Below are 8,717 nucleotides of genomic sequence, written 5' to 3'. Positions count from 1 at the left end.
TAATATAAATCACTCACTTCAAAGTCTCCTACAAATAAAAATAATAATAGAGCATTAAAATCCATTCTACACAAATTTCCAGCAATATATACTCCTATTAAACCACTCATAATTTAATTAAAACAAGCTGAAATTTTTTTTAAAACCTCATACTTTAATCCCAATTGATGGGTAATTAAAATTCCTTAAAGAAACTTGATTTTTAGTATACTACCAAAAATTCCAGCAATATATATTAATAAAAATTTGTTGTAATTATGCTTTAAAACACTTAAGTTAAAGGTTTAAACCACCCTAAATCATAATCCTTCAATAATTAATTATTTACGAATCTAGGATTTCAAAATTTAGGCTTTTTAATAAGAATTAAAATCTGAAAATTTAATTACACTATACATAATATCAATCATCATAATATTAATACAAAACCCTTAATTTATAATTAGATCTAAGATTTAAAAAAAATTTAAAAACAGAGATTAATTTTTTTTTTCCCAAGAAGAAGGTGGCTAGACAGTAGGCCGGCACCACAGCCGGCTGCTGCCAGCCTGCTGGTGGCGCCGCCTCTGCTGTTGGTAGGTGCTGGTGGTGGCCGGCAGCCCACTGTGGCGGTGGTGGCCGGCGGTGGTGATCGAAAAAGGGGAAGGGGAAAAAGAGAGAAAAAATAAAGGAGAAGGGAGAGAAAGTTTACCTTGGGTTTTCTCCACTCTGGGCAAAGTTTAATTTGCCCAAGTGTTGAATATTTATACCCCTTTCTCGATCTAGAAACCCTTCTTACCTAAACTTTCCCTTTTTACTCTTTCCTATTCCCTTTCCTAATTAAACTTTACTAAAATAAAACTTTCCTAAATTAAATTCCAACTTAATAAAATAATTAATTAAATAAAACTTTCCTTTTATAAAATATTTCCAAACTTGTTTAAAATAACTAATTAAAATATCTTAAATAATTCATTTCAAATTATTTATATACCCTACAAAATACTTATTTTAAATAAAATACATATAAAAATATGGGGTATTATAGTCTACCCCCCTTAAAAGAAGTTTTGTCCCGAAACTTTGGTAAACAAAATTCAATCTTTTTCCTCACTTTGTATAATATTGCTATACTTTTTCTCATACATTTACCTTTTTGTGTCTCTTTGAGAACACAATTACTCAAAATACTTGTTAAAATTGTGCAAAAAGCACAAAAATAACTAAAAATATAGGGAAAAAGCGCGAAATTCTACCGCATTCTACCCCCCTTAAAGAAAACGAGTTACGACCCCGTAACTCTACATACCTAAAATGATTCTGGGTATTTCTTTTTCATTTCATCCTCTGCTTCCCAAGTGGCTTATTCTTGGTTAGACCATTACACTTTTACAATCTTAACATTCTTATTGCGTGTACTACGCACTTTACTGTCAAGAATTTTGACAGGTCTCTCCTCATAGGTTAAACTTTGGTCTAATTCAATGGTTTCAGGTTGTAACACATGAGACTTATCAGGGATATATCTTCTCAATTGAGACACAAGAAATACATCATGCACTTTGCTTAGCTCCATAGGTAATGCCAACCTATAGGCTACTTTGCCTATCTTTTGCAGTATCTCATACGGGCCAATATATTTCGGGCTAAGCGTTCCCTTCTTTCCCTTCATTGGTGGCACCTTTCACAACACCTTGTCACCAACTTCAAATTCTTCTTCTCTACGCTTCAAATCTGCGTAGCTCTTTTGGCGATCTTGAGCTGCTTGAATTTTAGCTTGAATTTCCCTTACTTGCTTCAATGTATCCTCAATCATTTGAGGCCCTAGAATCATTGTTTCACTTATATCGTTCCAACAAATTGGACTACGACATTTCCTCCCATATAATACCTCAAATGGAGCCATTCCTATGCTTGCATGATAACCTATTATTGTAGGAAAATTTAATCAAATCCAAGCTATCTTCCCATCCTCCTTGGAAATCTATTACACAAGCTCTCAACATGTCCTCTAAGGTTTGAATGGTTCTCTCAGTTTGTCCATCTGTGACAGGGTGAAACGCTGTACTCATCTTAAGTGTTAAACCAAAGTTTTCCTGTACACTTTTCCAGAATTTTGAAAGAAACCTGGAATCTCTATCAGACACAATATCCTTTGGAACTCCATGTAACCTCACAACATTTTTTATGTAAGCTTTTGCAAGTTGCTCCATCTTCCAAGTCTCCTTCATTTGTATGAACACTGCAGATTTTGTAATTCTGTCTACCACTACCCAAATGGTGTCATTTCCACTCTTTGACTTTGGAAGGCAATTCACAAAATCCATTGAAATACAATCCCACTTCTATCCGGGAATTTCCAATGATTGCACAATCCCTTGGTGTCTCTTGTGCTCTATCTTCACTTTTTGACAAGTCAAACACTTTGTTGCAAATTCTGCAACTTCATTATTCATTTTAGGCCACCAATACACCTTTTTCAAATCCTTGTATAGCTTGTCCCCTCCTGGGTGCACTAAGTAGGGTGTATTATGACCCTCTTGCATTAGCTTTCTCTTGACTTCCTCACATTTTTGTGGTACACACCATCGATGTTTGTACATTAAACTCCCATCTTCTTGAATTTTGAAATCTGTAGCTTTGCCTTGTTTTATTTTCTCGCGAATCCTATCCAATTTTACATCTCCTACCTTATTTTCCCTTATTTCATCGAATATCGTTGGTTGGATAGTCAGGTTCGGAAGAATGCCTGCTGGTACTCCCCATTCTACAACTTCTAAATTCATTTTCCTCATTTCTCTACATAACTTATCAGCCACTACTAAAGTGTTTAATCCATGACTGGTCTTACGACTTAGAGCCTTTGTGACTATATTTGCTTTCCCCTCATGATATTGTATGTCCAAGTCATAATCCGTCGTGTACTCTAACTATCTCCTTTGGCGAGAGTTCAAATCCTTTAGAGTGAAAATGTATTTCAAGCTTCTATGGTCTGTGTAAATTCTACTTTCACTCCATACAAGTAATGGCGCCAAATCTTTAGTGCAAAAATGATTGCAGCTAATTCTAAATCATGGGTTGGGTAATTTACTTCATGGATATTTAACTGCCTTGATGCATATGCAATCACCTTCCCATTTTGCATAAGCACACATCCCAAGCCATTCTTTGATGCATCACTATACACATCATAGATTCCACTATCGTCTGGCAGTGTAAGCACTAGTGCTGTAACCAGCTTTTGTTTCAAGAGTTGGAATGCTTCTTCACACTTATCATCCCACTCGAACTTCTTATCCTTCTTCATTAGAGTAGTCATAGGTTTAGCAATCTTTGAGAAATCCTTCACAAAATGACTATAATACCCTGCTAAACCTAAGAAACTCCGAACATCAGATACTGTTTTGGGCGTAGGCCAACCTTCACAACTTCAATCTTGGCTGGATCTACTTCTACTCCATCCTTAGACACAAAATAGCCTAAGAATGCTACCTTCTCCAACCAAAATTCACACTTAGAGAACTTTGCATAAAGGTTGTTTTCTCTTAGTGTTTGTAGAATTGCCCTCAGGTGTTTTACATGCTCTTCTTTGCTCTTTGAATACACTAATATGTCATCTATGAACACTACCACAAACTTATCCATAAATTGGTGAAACACCCTATTAATCAAATCAATAAAGATTGCCGGTGCATTTGTCAATCCAAACGGCATCACTGCAAACTCATAGTGTCCATATCTTGTCCTAAATGCAGTTTTAGGAATGTACTCATCTGCAATCCTCAACTGGTGATACTCGGACGTCAAATCAATCTTAGAAAACACTTTTGCACTTTTTAACTGATCAAACAAATCATCAATCCTTGACAGTGGATACTTGTTCTTTATTGTCACCTTATTCAATTCTCTGTAGTTAATACACAATCTCATACTCCCATCTTTCTTCTTAACAAATAAAATTGGCCCTCCCCAAGGAGACGCACTTGGTCTAATTTATCCCTATTCCAACAAATCCTGCAGTTTCTCCTTTAATTCACTCATTTCTGCGGGTGCCATTCGATATGGTGCTTTGGATATTGGTGTTGTCCCTGGGACTAAGTCTATTGTGAAATCAATTGCTCTCTTAGGTGGCATTTTAGGGATCTCATTTGGAAATACATCTAGGACCTCATTCTCCACTTCTATATCCTCTGGTTTAGTTGCCTCCTCATGATCCATGTTTCTCACACTACAGAAGTGCACTGGATGCCCCTTTTTAATGTACTTTGCCAACTTTAACACGGATATTAACCTAGGGCATTTGGTTTCACCATGCATCCAATAAGTCACTGACTCATTCTCACTTGTGTTCATTTTCACCTTCTGCGATCGACAACTGATTTATGCACTGTAATTGCTCAATCAATCCATTCCCAGAATGACATCAAAATCACTTAACCCAAACTCGATGAGGTCAGACCGAAACACTTTCCCCTCGATTCTAAAGGCACTTCTCCAAAGGTTTTGGTACAATTCACTACCCCACCCGTCGGAATGGTTATTGGTAAGTCTACTACTTCTACTGTTTTCAAACAGTATTTAAGTTTTGAAACAATTCTTTTTTAAATGAAAGAAAAAGTTGCACCAGAATCAAACAAAACTTTAACAGGAATAGAGTTAATAGAAAAAGTACCAGTGATGACTTCCTTCGTAGAATCAGCCTTATGCCTACTTAACACATTCAGTTTCCCTGTAGTTCCACCTTTTTGTTGATTATTCCCACTGTTGTTGTTGTTCTTGTTCTTTGCTCCATTCTGCTGCACTCCCTTATTCCTAGCAAAGTTATAATTGTTTCCCTGAAAGTTCCTTTAGGTCCCTCCTGAATTATTATTCTACTTCTTCCTATTATAACCTTTGGAGAAACTCTTGTACTCCCGATTCCCCAGCTTATTACCAGCACGACAAGTAACCAGATTGCCCTCACAATCCTTCCTAGGGTGGTTATTCTTGCACCTTTTGCAAAAATAACGACTTTCATTCTTGTTATTCCCATGGTTATATAGTTTCTAGCCCCTCTATTGAAGTTTCGTCCTCCTTGACGATTGTTACCTTGGGAATTATTGTTGTTGTGGAAGTTGTTGTTATGGTGGTATTTCTGCTTCTTAAAGTTATTCTGGTTACCCTATTGGTTCCTAGAATTTTTCCCCGCCTCTTTTCTCTTCTCTTTCCCTTCCATCTCAGCTAGTTCTTTCTTTTTCTTCAACTTTAATGCATACAGGTGTGCAGCTCTCCCATACACTTCATCCAATGTCTCAAACACTTGTCCACACAACTTTAACTGCAAATCAGTAGTCAAACCACTCTCAAACTTTCTAGCCTTTTCCGTCTTTGTAGCAAAAGACTATTCAGAAAAACGAGACAGCTCAATAAACTTTGTATAGTATTCAGTAACTAACATCTCCTCCATCTTGAGGTTTGAGAACTCCTCAGCCTTCTGCTTCTGTAAAAAGGTAGGGTAAAACTTATCTCTCATTTTCTCTTGGAACTTGGTCCAATTGAAAACCCAGGTAATGCCCTAATGGTAGCTTCATTTTGCTGCCACCAAAGATCAGCTTCACCCCTCAAATAATAAGTAGCACAGCCCACCTTAGAATTCTCTAGGCATCCAACTGCCCCAAATAGTTTCTCAAACTCTCTTAACCAATTTTCCAGTATGGTAGGGTCAGGCTCTCCCTGATAGGTTGGTGGTTTGCTTTAGGCCACCTTCTTGAAAGGATCTCCCTAAGAATCCCCATTATTAGTTGAATTCCTTGCCAACTGTTGGGCAACAACTGCCAATTGCCTCACAACTTCACTCAGATCACCCTCGTCATTATTGGTATTACTTCCCCCTGCCATCTTTCTTCTCCTGAATTAAGAACAAGGGTCTATATTAGATATGGGCTTAGCTAGCTCTCAAGGCATACACTCATCTATTAATTTCTACTCTTGAATTAAGAACAAGGGCCTATATTAGATATGGGCTTGGCTAGCTCTCAAGGCATACACTCATCTATTAATTAACACCCTTGAAACATTGTAGAAAATTTGAAGCTAATAAATTGGGATAGCAAAAGCTAGAATTCCCAAATTTTTAGCTTTATCAATCAATTATTGATTGCTAACCAACCATACATTTAATAAAGCATCACATAGATAAATAAAAATAATTCCCATAGCTTACAAACAATTTATTGGAATGCTTTAGATTGAACTTTGGCTCATTGGAATAGTGATATGAAATGACTAATATTTGGGAAGTGAACTGAATTATTTGTCAATAATATAAATTAGTTGACAAAGAAATAGATAGAATTTAATTAAAAGGAAATAAATAGAATTGCTGAAATAAAAATTGAGTTCTAAAAACTTATGTATTACATAAGCTCACTGACTCACTATGGTCATGCCACTTATTACTTTGAAACTAAAAGAAATGATAAACTGAAATTAAAACTAAGAATGCCTAATGAAAGAAATTATAGAAGTCTAATCCTTTCGAATGTTGTCTCTCTTGTCCGCAGACTGCTTATAGCTACTAGGATCGAACTCGGGAACATCTGTCTCCTCCATGGGTTCAGGTTCTACTTGCACGAACTCTCCCTCTTCCTCCTCATCAGAAGAAATATCTATAATAATTGGAGTTGGAGGTGGATTTGGGTTAAGAATCTCCATGAGGGAACTATTTCCCTCCCCTTGCTCCCCATTTTCTGCTTGGTCGCCCTGAGAAGAAGAAGAAGAAGAAGAACTCCATGACTGGTGACTAGGAGAAGGGGGATTATTCCCTACTGGATTGTTAAAATAATAGTCAGGGTATGGAAAGTGAAAATGTTGACAATGAGCTTTCTCGACCCTAATGAGATAAGTAGTTAAAAATCTGTAGTATGAGTACCATTGTCCATAATAATCTTTATACTTATGGTAGTTTGGGATGTCCCCTGATAGATAAAAATAAGAAAATTTTGCTTTGACTGCGAGGTAAGGAGGCTCGTCTGGAAGGCAGTGAACAATCATAGCTGAAATACGGTCGGGATTATCATAAACCCTGTCCCTTAGGACATTGCTCATGTAGGAACAGAAATAGCGAATCTTTTCTACATAATCGTAGGGATGTTCATTGTTTTTCTTAATGAGAGTGTCCAATTGGGTGAATTTGCTAGGCAGAATCGGCATCCTGTAAAGAAAAGACTTAGAAAAAAATTCCCTTTCCCAAAGAAAACAAAATAATACAGTTTTTGCATGAATTAGGTTCAATGTTCAATCAAACAATTTTTCTTATACCTTACCACATAATTACATACTTACAAGCAATTCATTCACATGATTAAACATTAACAACCTAAATATTAATGCATACAAGAACATGATTATTTCTAATTTATATGCCCAATTTATTTCCTACCCATTCTCACCAACATGCTTTAAAAGCTTTTAACACATAATACTTACCTCAATCCTTGCTTTCCTGCAAAATGAACAAACTAAAAAAAATATTTTCGACTCCTCTTAATTAAAAATTTTCAAAATAATAGGGAAAAGGACCAAGAAAATTTCAACCCTTCCCCCAAAAAAAAAAATTTCGGACACCCTCAAAAATAAAAAAAATTTTGGACCTTTGTCAAAATAAAATAAAAAATTCGGGTTTTAATTTAATCAAATAAAATATTTAATCTTCTCAAAATAAAATTAAATAAAATAACTCCCTTTAGAAATCCACAAATAAATAAGTACTTGGCCAATTTTCAAATTTAAACAATTTAAAACACGTTTTTGGCTTTAGTGGTAAAAAAAATCTCAACCAAAGTTCCCAAATACCACTTTGTAACACCCTTGAAATTCCTTTCTTTTAAAATACTTGTGTTTGCCCTATTTAAAACTTTAAATAGGAAAATCTAAGATATTATTGCCACTGTGAAAACGGCTAAGGCAACTATCAAAGACACACAGCAATAGACTCTCCTTAAAAATATTTAAAACGACTCAACTTAAAAAGTCAACCAACAAAAGTAAAGTCAACCATAGTCAAACCTAAAACTTGGAACCATTGTAGGCCCTCAACAAAACCAAATAAATCCAAAACCTTTACGTTAGTCTCGCAAAAATAATATCATAATATAATTAAAGCAATAACACATCATAAACTTATGGAAACTAGCATGATTCGCTCTTTACTCATGCCCATCATGAATATGCTTTATCACCTGAAAAGCTTCTCTCTACTTGTTTCCACTACTCTCCATTAAAAATGGGTCATCGTAGGGCCAAGGTAAAGACAAGACCAACAAACACATAAACACACAATCAGCAAAGCTGAGTACATAAGCGTAATTAAACACACTAACATGCTTTTACCTTCCAACACACAACTTACCTTGTTGCACCTGTTTTCAAGCACACAACATACAACAAAACTTATCAACTAAGTAACTAAATAATTTATTTAGTTTTGATTACGCATCGAACAGGTTTTCCCCCTAACCTGCCCCAATAAAGGGGTACTAATACAGGAGCTAACCGTGCCAGTATAAAAGAACCACTCATAAGTAGCGGAATTCCTGCGCATAATAATAATAAAAAGAAAATACAGCGTCTTGTACTCCCAGTAGAAGTTATGGTTAAATATAAAACCCCATAACTCCCCCCATATATTCATACTCAAGGTATACGGTCCAAGAGTTTTGGTGCGTAATCTCTTTCACTTTACGTTATTTACATGTTAT

The sequence above is a fragment of the Chenopodium album genome, chromosome 16, assembly GCF_948465745.1.
Source record: "Chenopodium album chromosome 16, dcCheAlbu1.1, whole genome shotgun sequence".
In the NCBI taxonomy this organism is placed as follows: domain Eukaryota; kingdom Viridiplantae; phylum Streptophyta; class Magnoliopsida; order Caryophyllales; family Amaranthaceae; genus Chenopodium; species Chenopodium album.
The sequence above is the reverse complement of the archived record's forward strand: the minus strand, read 5'-3'. Positions refer to the sequence as shown.